At 36.7% G+C, this 12,404-nt stretch overlaps 1 pseudogene; it reads left to right on the forward strand.

Moving 5' to 3' along the window:
* The first annotated feature begins 537 nt into the window (after positions 1-537).
* LOC138313730 (uncharacterized) lies at positions 538-12,048 on the forward strand (annotated as a pseudogene).
* Positions 12,049-12,404: the final 356 nt, after the last annotated feature.

Consider the following 12,404-nt stretch of genomic DNA (forward strand, 5'->3'; position numbering starts at 1 on the left):
ATTTCAGTTTTCTCTCCTGGTTATATAAACCTTACCAACTGTGCGATATAGTGTTTACACTTGCGTAACCGCAGAGCCTTGCAGCGCAAGAATACATTGTTGACAGCGACAGCAACAAAACTTGGCATGTTGCCAATTCTATCATATACACATCTACAGACCCATAATTCCTTTGTTTAATTTTTGATAATGTACAGATACTTTGCGCTTTCACAGCTCAATTAAAAATGGCATATTATTTATTAATACACAGTATTGTCAATTTCTTTTTTTTTTTTAGGCACGAAATATATTATCATCATAGTTTTTGTCCGTATTTTCCGTTTCGATATTTGTTCAAAAATTAAATAAATAATAATACCGATTTGTTCATGGTCATCAATATCGTCGTCTGCTAAAAGTATCAGTCAACGATGTCATCCGACTCGAGCTCCGAGGAATTCAACATGGAAAAGGCTATGTATTCATATGGAAACTTTCAGGTTTCTTTAAATGAACAAAACGACGACGGATTTGTTTGTTCAGATGGTGAAGACATGGACACGTTACTGGAATCGATTGATGTGGGAGTGTTGCTAGCGGGTTCCATGTTATCCGAGGTTGAACTTCAATCCATTTCCGAAGCACTAAAAAGTCCAGCCGATCCCGACCTCCCTCCCCCAGAGATGCCCTCAACAAGCTTAAGTTCGTCTACATTTAGAGACACTAGTATGCCAAAGCAAGAGTCGGAATTAACCACACTTACCGGTAGTTCTGTGAGTGACAAACCTAGTAAAACATCTAGATTCAAAACTGTATCCGAAAAACAAATAAAGGACTACAAAGAAAGCAACCAAAGCAAGGCGACGAAAAAGAACACAGCGTGGGGTGTAAAACTGTTCCAAGGTAATTAATAACAACATCTAGACTGTCTATTTGTGCACAATATTTTCAGAATTAAATACTGCGACTTATTTATCACTAGATCTACCAATGAAACTAAAAAAATACAGTATAATTTCGTACTATACTTCAATAGGCCTACAGTACATGTTGAAATCCAAATGGTGAATTTATTCAAATCGTATACAACATTGTAAAAAGATACAATAGTGACGAAATAAAAGGAAATGCTTAAAGTCAATATAGCATTCCACAATCATTCCATCAATACACGATTGAAAACTTCGTTGTTGCTTCAGATGTGTAGTTATTATGCTTCTATAAATCACCAAACAGTAAACACATTAATTGAGATTGTAATGACATTACGCGCCCCAGTGTTAACCACCTGTCAAAATGTCAAAGATTGGGTGGTAGGTCCAGATGAAAGTCGGACTAATCACATGTCATATTCTCTTTCAGAATGGCATGTTGAAGTGTATGGCAATGAACTTGATTTGGCCACTGTTGAAGAAGATGCTTTGAACAAAATTCTCGCGAACGTTCAACAACGCGAGGAAAAGATGGGACTTGCCCCTCAACATGCCGGGGAATATCACAAAAACTCTCTAAAAAATCTCAGGGCAGCTATTAACAGGAAATTACAAGATCTGGGCAGAGATATCGATCGATATCGTTAGAGATAAAGCTATTAAGCAGTCCAACAAAACTTTGAATGGACTTTTTACAGACAGAATGGTATCGGGAATGTCCAGACCAACAGCACACAAAGAAATCATATCCCAAGACCACCTAAGACAAATATCGTCTTACCTTGAACATGGCGCACTTTCCTCTCCTGTGGTCCTCCGTCAAGCCGTGTGGTATTCCCTGGCAATACACTTCGTTTCCAGGGGTGTCGAGTTCCATCACCAACTCCGTGTTGACAGTTTTTGTTTTAAATCTGACGAAAACGGAGAATACGCCACACTAACTTATGAAATAAAACAAAAAAATTTCCAAGGAGGTGTGTGTAATGTGGAAGCACAGTCAGACAAACGCATGTATGCGACAGGTACAGCGAATTGCCCCGTGAAACTTCTCAGGACACTAATCAGTAAAACAGATCCAAAGCTGGAAAAACTTTTCAACAAACACATTAAACAGCTGATTTCGCAGTCCATTTGTTCTGTGGTACAGCGATTCAAAAAAACTGCATCGATCATTATGGGGTTTCAACGTAGCCATTTTCCAAAGTCTATGGCATCCCGATATTTGTAAAGGTGCCGGCCTATTTGACATTAAATTCGTATAAGGAATCGAAAAAAAGATTTTTTTTTACCGCAACACTTTTCAAGTGACTGTTACGTGCCATGTACCTTCTTAAAAATACAACATGCGATTTCGGAAAGTGATTTTCCAACTCGCAGATCCATGTCCGTCAGTGGCCGTGTACTTGTGTAATGACACACTATCCAGTCATTTGGCAATAGTGACATGCATTTGGCACAAACATGGAGCATTTCCACTCGTCCAACTATGTCGTCAGGGGTTATCTTCAACTGATGACATCAACGTGCACATTGTCCGGAAAGTGATACTCATTGAAAAGCAAACTTTACCACGCAGTAATGACCAAACAGTAACAATTTATCAACATGTTTCATACCGTCCAACGTCAGCATTTGTAACATACAGATAATTCTTCGATCAGTAACCATATTTAAAAAAAAAAAATGCTAGGGTTTCATTTATTCTCAAAACAAGTTTTGCTTTAGATTTAAAAAGAATGGTAACATCACTCAAACAAAATGTTTTTTTTTCACTATCAAATTGTACTTAAATATTAACAAGAATCCTCACATGTTTTCATGTTTGACAAAAGTGAAGTTTTGCTTTAGATTTAAAACGGAGAATACGCCACACATTTCCATCAAAATTAAAACAAAAAAATTTCCAAGGAGGTGTGTGTAATCAAGCATCTTTTTTCAGTCCAAACTTAAACGCAAATGTAAAAAATGCGACATGTACAAAGCGAATTGCCCCGTGAAATCAGAACTAATCAGTAAAACAGATCCCAAAGTGATAATTTCAACAAACACACAGCTGATTCGCGTCCAGATGTTCTGTGGTACAGCGATAAAATGCTCGCTCAACGTACATTTCAATCTCCAACTTTATGGCCGATATTTGTAAAGGTGCCGGCCTTGACAAAAAAATACACGGCACATTGTTTACGTGCCACCTCAATACATGCGATGTCGGAAAGTGATTTCTCCACCCGCAGTATCATGTTCATGTCCGGTCATCGTAATGAGGCTTCTATCAGATCATATATAGCAGAGATCGTTTTCTAGTGACCAAAAGAAAGCTTTGTCGACAACATTATCTACACTGGCACAGGGTAATGATCTCGGACCACATGCAACGGTTATCTCGTTCCATCTTCAAACTGTTTCTACGTCCATCAACTCACCACTGCGTTCTCATCCAATCATCAACGGCTTTTAGCACTGCTACTTGCCACATTTTCCAGAAATCTCAAACCCCCCTACCACTCTCTCTGAAAACCAGTTATTCACACGTGCGACTGAGCCTTACGACGTATCCATTTAGCCCATCATTCATTTGCCAACACTACGTCAATCATACCCTCTTTTCAAGCAGGGGGCGTTTCCTGGCGCGCACTCCCCCAGTCTTTTCACGCCGTATATGTAAACTTTACATTTTCAAAACCTTGACACCACTGACATGCCCCTTTGAATCTATTGCCTTTGGTTTGTCCCGGATCACTGACTTGGTCAAGCCCTCATGCCTCACAATGCGCATCACCCCCCCCCCCTCCCGATTATGTCAGATTTATCTGTATTGATAAATCGCTTCGATTTTTAATACAATGGGAATCTACAATTTATGGTATAAAAAAATATAATATTTATGAAATATTGTACTAATAGAATAAAAATAAATCGCTAAAAAAGTTATTGTGGAACTATACTTTGTGTCACTCTCTAAAACTTGACAACCATTTCCCGCAAAATCTGGAGACAGCTGTCCCGCACATTCCAATTATTGACTGGCTGTTAGACACCCATCTCAATCGTCATTCATATCTAAAAAAAAAGATGTTTTTTTTTTTTTACCGGAACATTTAAATGAAAAAGCAGAAAATGTAAATAAAAGTAGAATGATTTTTTATTTTTTGTTTGTTTACTTGTGGGTAACAACTCGCATTTTTTTGGACAGATATTTCCAATTGATGAACGCGTTCATTTAAAATATCTGTCCAAAAATGCATATAATATCCCGATATATTATCAAAAAAAAATTTTGACTACAAAAATATCCTTTAAGCCAAGGTAACTTCAATTTCAACAGCTATATTGACAGGCCGGCAATGCCATAATATGCATCTCTACCGTACAGGGAAAATGATTTACAATGAGCTGTCCCCACCTCGACAACCCCAGGGGTTACTATCACTATCCTTTCGTTGCACTAGTACAAAGGGTTATCTTCCTTGCATAGTAGGTATCCATTTGTGAACGATTGTTTTGAGACCCACCCGTGAATTGTGTCTCATTGTTTTCTCTGAAGAGTATGAGCTTTTATGCTCACAAACACATGACGTCACAATCAATACCTAACCACAAGGGCAGACAACTCTGTAATATGAAAAGACAACCACAGTGTACCATTAATTCTTTTGATGTACATGCGTAATGACCAAACACCGTGTTAAAATCTAGTCGGTCCCCTACAACGCTGTCTAAGAGTAGTGTAATAATGATAGTGATAGTAGGCCCCTGGAGTGTCGAGGATGTGTGAGCTACTCAGCTGTCCCCCAAATATCTTCCTATCAAAACTTAAGATCTTATACTGCTACAAATTGGAACTGTGGGTCCAGTACCAAGTCCAACGTCTCAGCTTTCTTATCACTGCTGGCTGCAATAAACTCATTACATTAATTATAGAGATTTAATACAGATAATTCATTATTTGTATTACAGCAGATCTATTATAGTCTAATTCATTATTCATATTTTCAAGAGATTTATTTATTACCTTTATATAATCAATACGTTTTTTTTAATATTTAAAAAAAAAAAAAATTCAAGTTCTATGGCCAATCAGAATTTTAATCAATTACCAATTGATTAAGTATCATTTTCACTAAATGGATTATGAAAGGACAAGACAAGCTAGGGTTTCATTTATTCCAGTTCTGTTCAGGGACAAATCCTTATTTAAACTATTTAAGTTATTTACTATCAAAACAAAGTTTTGCTTTAGATTTAAAAAGATGGTACATACACTCAAACAAATGTTTTTTTTCATCTATCAAAATTTTACTTTATAAATTAACAAGAAATCCCAACCTGACGGATCTTGGCGCACAACCAACAGATTGACTCTATGTATGACAACTATGAGAGATCTTTTTCTCTGCTTTTCAAACTTGTGTAATTTTTTTTTCTGCTTTTCAATATCCGTCCCTTGTTAAAACTTCTTTTTCCTGCTTTTCGTCAACTTGAAACTTCCTTTTTTCTGCTTTTTCAAAACTGTTAAAACTTCTTTTCTCTGCTTTTTCCAATAACTTTAAACTATCAATATCCAAGATGGTTGCCTGGGGGGGGGGGGGGTGGCCATATTGTTTTTATCCGATCAGTCTAAAAATCTGCATGGCACTCCGTGTGCAATTGAATAGCCCACCATCTGATAATGGTTGGGCTAAAAATGCAAAAGTCTTTCATAATTATCCCGCCCAAATTTGTACACAAATTTTTTATTAAGACCTGCCATTAACAATTGAGCATTTCCAATTTCATAGGTCACGTTGTTGTGGATTTTTTCAATATTTTTTGCCTGAACCCGCGCCATTGATTTTCCTTCAAGTAAAGCTCAAGCATTTACCCCGGTCAAGACGCACTTCCGGAGTAGCCAAAAAATTGTATCATCTCTAACCGTTCTTTCTAGTTATGTTTATTCTTTAAAAAAATGAAAACTTAAATTAAACCCTCCTTATGCGGATTCACCAATTTTCAAAATATATTTGATTCTTTATTTTTTATGCATGGGTTCAAAACAGGGGCTTTCCACTTAAATAAAAATATAGACTGGGCGCCATTGAGGCTGTTCTTCTATGATCTGCTACTTAGCCGGGACATTTTATGTCCGACTACATAACAGGAAACATATGTATATGACATAGTCCTGTTCTACCGGCGGACATTTTTATGTGTGATACAACATGGTACAGGAACATACCTGTTTAATATCATTGTACTGTTCTATGGGACCCTTTTATGTCTGATATAACAGGAATACTATGATACAGTATACTCTAGACATCTAACATTAGTCCTGTTCTATGGGAACAATTTATGTCCAATATAACCGGGAGCAATATGTGTATAATACACTGTCTGGTTTCTATGTGACATTTTTTGTCCAATGTAACAGGACAAATGTGTATAATACATCGTCTGTTCTATGGCGACATTTCAATTCTACAGGAAGTTCTGAAAAAACATACATGTACGTGTTTCATATATCAAAAACACCTTATGTGGTTTATATGCCTCTCAACTGATGAAGCCAGGCGGCAATTAATATAATGGTTAAATCAAAAGGGCAGAAAACCAATTGGCACTTATTTTTCATACTTTTTATCAGTTTTGAATTATGAATATTTAACAAAAATATAAAAGAAAAAAACAATACAGACACTTTGAAAGAAACAATATTCAAATAAAAGTGTGTATAAAATTGAATCCACTAAATGGAAGAAAATGAAAAAAACAGAATTTAAAAGTGCCAATTGAGTCTTGAGGGAAATTCATAAAATTACGGCATGGTTGTACAATAAATCATTAATATCTCTGAGAAACTTCATAAGTAGGCTTGACAATCATAAATGGAAGAATGAACTCAGAAAAGTGCCCAATTGAGATTCTCCTTATATCATGGTTATTATCACAAAAATTACATTTGATATTTATGTATATTTCTCTGATATTGCATTTCAGTCACACATTAAGAAGCACCTGATTACTTAAAAAAATCAGACACCATAACGCAAAGGAAAATACGATTTCTAAAAAAATTCACCCTTCTGAAAGGCAACAAGGAACAAAAACCCTAAAAGGTCCCCTTGCGTCCATAAAATTTGCTATTTTGCTTACCGAGGTATCCCCACGTATAACGAAAGCTAGCTTGAGCGATACCCCCTACCTCGCCCCCCCACAGCCTGTTTCACATGAACCTGTAAGTTAGACTTTTAATTTAACTTCATCATCTGATCTCAATATTTTGACCAAAATTACTCTTAAAACTTTATTTCACTTAAATAAGTGAATTTTGTTTAACAGACACTTTGGACATGCTTTTGATGTGTCAACATACATTGGATGTTATAGCATATCCACGTGAAACCTGACCCCAAGACAGTCCCTACCAAGACCTTTTTCTCTCTCTGACAATTACACTCACTTTGAGGTCACTGTCTAAGGTTATAGACAACACAGACATGCAACACACCCCAGTATATTCTGCATGTGATCTCATAGGATAAGAATAATCAAAAGTACTGCAAATACAAACGCAACAGAAAAATTAGATTGAAAATCAAATGCATTTTCCAAAAATCAATATATTATAAACCTTATTATATGGATATTATTTCAAGAACATTCAACTGAATCACAGAAGAAAAATACATATGTTTTGTTTTTACATTTTTCTTAATTTAATCTAGTCTCACCTACCACAAAAATTACTAAAGAAAACAAATAGTCTTCATTATAATGAGTGTTTATCCTTTTTCTGACTCCTTGTTTCTTATGTTGAACATACACTTATTTGGTTTATACAACAGTGCACAACATGAGGGCTGCCTTATTAAATTCGTGTGCCTTTTACCTCCAGTTCTCGTATTAATCAACGATATTTTAAAAACATTATTTTTAAGGTTCACAGAAAGAAAGGGCCATTCTTTCATAAACTCCTTATGTTCTATAAGCAGTTTAGTTAGTAAGGTCAAAATTTGGGGATTTTATCTTTAACAATGAGGAATATGTAAGTTGGACAGAGGGATTCACCAGCAAGCAAACATTGGACCTAGAGGGCTGTGTTTCTTGTGTATGATATTAATCTACCCACTGTGTATTCTAAGAACTCAACTCTGTGCTATTTCTTGCCACACACAATCAGAAATCGGCCCAAACGTCCCCCCCCTTCCCAATGGGGACTGTTCTGATTGCCGATGGTACCCCAACACACAACGGATCTCATTACTTCAATGACATAGGGCGCTGAAATTTACATATGGGCAAAGAATGGAAAGTTATATTGAATGAATATGGTTACAAAGACGGTCAACCCACTTAGATGGTCATTGTAGAGGACACATGTCCTTACACAAGTCCTTACAACATCATAAGTAAAAAACCGGAGAGATAGCAATGATACAACTCCGCTAGTTCCGCGTTGTATTAACATCACACAAGAGGCCCAGAGGGCCTGCACTCACCGCATCCTCATGGGATTGTAGACTGCATACACTAGAAATCGCGTATCTCTAAATCTACAGTTAACACGACTAAATCTACCCCCCTTCTCCTATACATGTCTGAAACAGGTAGTCTTCAACTCTTTAATTACTCCCCACTCAAGTGCCCCGCCTTCCACAACTGCCCCTACCGTGATCACCAGGGGAGGGTCCGAGACAGAAATTTATACAAACTCTCTTCCCCTTCACCTCACTAAGCGATAGTTTTGCTGGCAAATTTGGTCTACAATTCCATGCAGAACCTTCTATGACAAGATAGTGATTTAAAATAGGAAATGATATGTGCTACCACGGCCGGAAAAAAAGCCGTCTAACACAAACTAACTTCACTCTTTTGTACAGCCCGCCCACTGCAGATACAGAGATATTGTCTCCATACAGTCTTCACCGGCAACCATATAAATAGAATTCGATTAAGCTGTACAAACACTCGGAAATAGCCCCTTACAACTAGAAGCTTGACACGCCTACCCTTAAGCTATCAGAAATCTTACCCCCTCGACCCACGTTGAGACCACTGTCTACTACAACTCCCCTCACCCCTACCCAACTCTCCCCCCTGAATATTGCATAATGATAATATATAATACTCAACCCTCCTAAAACCTACCGCACACATTTCTCCATTACTCATGTTGAGGCTCCTACAACTTGCCCACCACACCTTAAAACATTATTATACATACCCATACATAACTTGTGTTATTGGGTTTTAGTTATTTGCCATTTTCATTCGCCTGGTACACCAAAGACTTCTCACTAGCCATAATACAGGACGAATGTATAGTTCCGCATTCCTCGCGTTCCCACGTCAGCTCCTAAACATCGAGGACATGCCCCTATCTTCGAAATGGCCATATAAATGAAACCAAAGGATGGATTGTTTTCTATCAGATTAATCAATTTCCATCATTCATTCTATTTTGATGGACTTTTCGGAACGCAGAAACCAGATCATACCAGTCGCAAGAGTTGTGATGTGTCCCATCTTGTATATTCTATTCATGTAAGATAACAGAGATTTCTTCTTAACTACCGCAGTGAATTTGCATTCCTCCTCATTAATAATGACAAATCTAAGATATTAAATGTCAGAGTGTCCAGATTGTTAATAATTATTCCAATTACAAAGATTCACTCCAACGTGAACTCTCAACTCCCACCAGCGTTCTATGATGGAGCCTTTTTTTCAATACGTACTTATTGCTCCATTGTTTTTTTCTCGCTCACATCCGACCACCATGATACAAAGCCAATATTTATTCTATATGAACTAGGATATAATATACATAAGATGCTTCAAATTCAAATTCACACTATGGTCTGAATCCGGTTCTATGTCTGTGTAATTTGTAAGAGAATTCTACTGAATTTTATGTCACCTATCAAATTTTGTATAAATTACAAAACCCTTAAATACAATCTCTGTTAAACACACTCTACACCCAATCAAATTGAGACTGTGACGGTTCTAGCCATCTGCTGCATCCACTAAGAATTTGTTTTGAAGGCATAACTACAAGTCGTAATGTTCTCATGAAAACGGCCATAGGTTCAAACAATTTTGGAGGATCGTTTGAGTGTGCTGGAGTTATATTTCATTGACTTCTTGCGGACGCCAGCTTGCTCGCCTCGAGCTTTCAATCTGCATTGTTTTGGGACATAGCCAAATGTTGGATGATTTCCTCTTGATGGTAACTTCTTTTACTTAATTCTGTAAACTAGTTTGTGGCCATTATTGATCTATCGCCTTAAATGGACTTTGCATGTAAAGTGTCCCTTTAATCCACACTATACAACCTGCACTCTGTTCTTACTCAGAAACTTGTCAAGACATGCCCATCGCCTAATAACACTTTGTGACAGTATTAGCGCCTTGTATCATCCGCACCAATTCAATAAACCCCAAACTGAAACCCCCCCCCCCGCATCGTTGGTCTTCGTGAATTTAATCCGAGTAGAGATCTCGGAGCTCACCAATACAACCAGTCGAGTACTCTACCTACCTCGCCGCTCGTCCTTCAAATATTTTTATATAGAGACAAAAAATTTTTTTGGAAGTTTGCCTGATATTTCACTTGAATATAAGTTGAATACTTAGATCTGATAATTTTATAAGTATCCAATATTACATATAGTCGTCTGTGTGTAAGATTCTATTTAACCACATAACTTTTCTTGGTTTGTGAAAATATAAACAAAAATTTTTCAACATTAAACTTAACGTTTATTGTTATATTACTTCATTGCTCAGTATCTATCATATATAATAAAAACTGAAGCGAAATATACATCTATCTCTATTTTCTAAAAACCTATTAGATTTTAAAAGTACACTCTTTTATTTTCAGATTTTGTTTTGGAGACATCCATTGGTGTCATCATATTCAGGTCAGTGAAACACATACTTGACGGAATGTGATGATGTTAATGGTTAATTTTTCCTTCTACCTTTGGTTAGTATTATTTTTTCAGTGTCATTAACTTGTTTATTATCTAGGTAATTTCTTATTGCATATTCTGGTAAATGCTAGATTTTTTTTTCTCAAAAAGTGAGAAACAGATAATACAGGTATATTTCAGTTGCATTCCATGCATTGAAACTGTTTAATAAAAAAATACAGATTTGTCTTAATGTAAATTAGTTATGATGTCCTTTTAGGATGAAATTTTACAAAGTACATGTACTTGATAAATGTATAAAAGAGCGAGTCCAACACGGTAGTTCCTTCCAGTAAGCTGATTTTCAGAGACTTTTGGCAGGACAGGGTGACAGCCGTCCAGGCGGAAATAGATTCGGCTTGTACACTCTTGGACCCAAACACTTCACAACAAGAAAAGGAACACATCAATTCTCTTATAGCGGCCTCCGTTTCTGCCGTTGAGAACGATTATGCCAAACAATCACCAAAAAGCCATAACAGCGATACCACAACCAGGAAAAGAAACAGGCGTTTCATCAAAAAGAAGATATACAAGAAGCGTTTGAAACCTCCAGAAAAAATTACAGATAATTCCGTTGTAAATCTCTCTAATATCACCTTGAACAAACACGAGTTTAGCGTTCTTTCCGAATGTTTATCTTTTTGTCCAACTCCCGGACCCACACATGAAATTGATATCCACTGTGATGTATTATTGTTCCAACGAAGGTTAAGGTTACATTTGTTTTTTCAGAACGCCTCAAAACTAACCCGTTCCGACCAGCATCAGGTTGGACGCCACGCAAGGGCCTCAATGAGGACCTGGATTCGTTCCTCAATATTACCCAATATCACATCGAAACGGACCAAAGGCCAAGACCTAAACATACCAACATACCCTCGGCACAGAGAAAAGCACTTCTAAACTTAAAAAACAACTCGGAAATAGTCATAAAACCAGCTGACAAAGGAGGAGCAATTGTAGTACAAAGCTGGGATGACTACATCTTGGAAGCCAATCGCCAATTGAACAACCTAGACCACTATTTGGAACTACAATCGGATCTTACTCCATCCATCATCAAGGAGATCAACGGTTTTCTATCCAAAGTGAGAAACCAACATCAACATCAGGCTCCGTACCGAGGAATCTTACATTGCTTTCTTAAGACACCACAGAACCTTCTGGTCTAAACATTCTAAACTAACAATATGCATTAATATATAACTTGTCTTCCATGTACAAGGTTTTATCGATAGGACAAAATATCCATGCATACACCCACAACAGGATTTGTCCTTTATTTCATATTGATAGGAACTGACAATTTTATTAGAATGTCATCTTTAGTGGCTTTTTCGCATTGCCACTTTGTTTATCTCTTCACTATTGTATTATTTTTTTATTTTATTTCTATGTTTCTACACAAAATTAATCACATTAGTTAGCTTATATCTCTTAGATAAACCTTCTGGTCTTTTTCAGTACTTATTTTTATAAAATGATTATGGACTAATATTTAGAATATCTAATTGTACTATTCTATTAT

This window comes from Argopecten irradians, unplaced genomic scaffold (genome assembly GCF_041381155.1).
Source record: "Argopecten irradians isolate NY unplaced genomic scaffold, Ai_NY scaffold_0877, whole genome shotgun sequence".
NCBI classification, from domain to species: domain Eukaryota; kingdom Metazoa; phylum Mollusca; class Bivalvia; order Pectinida; family Pectinidae; genus Argopecten; species Argopecten irradians.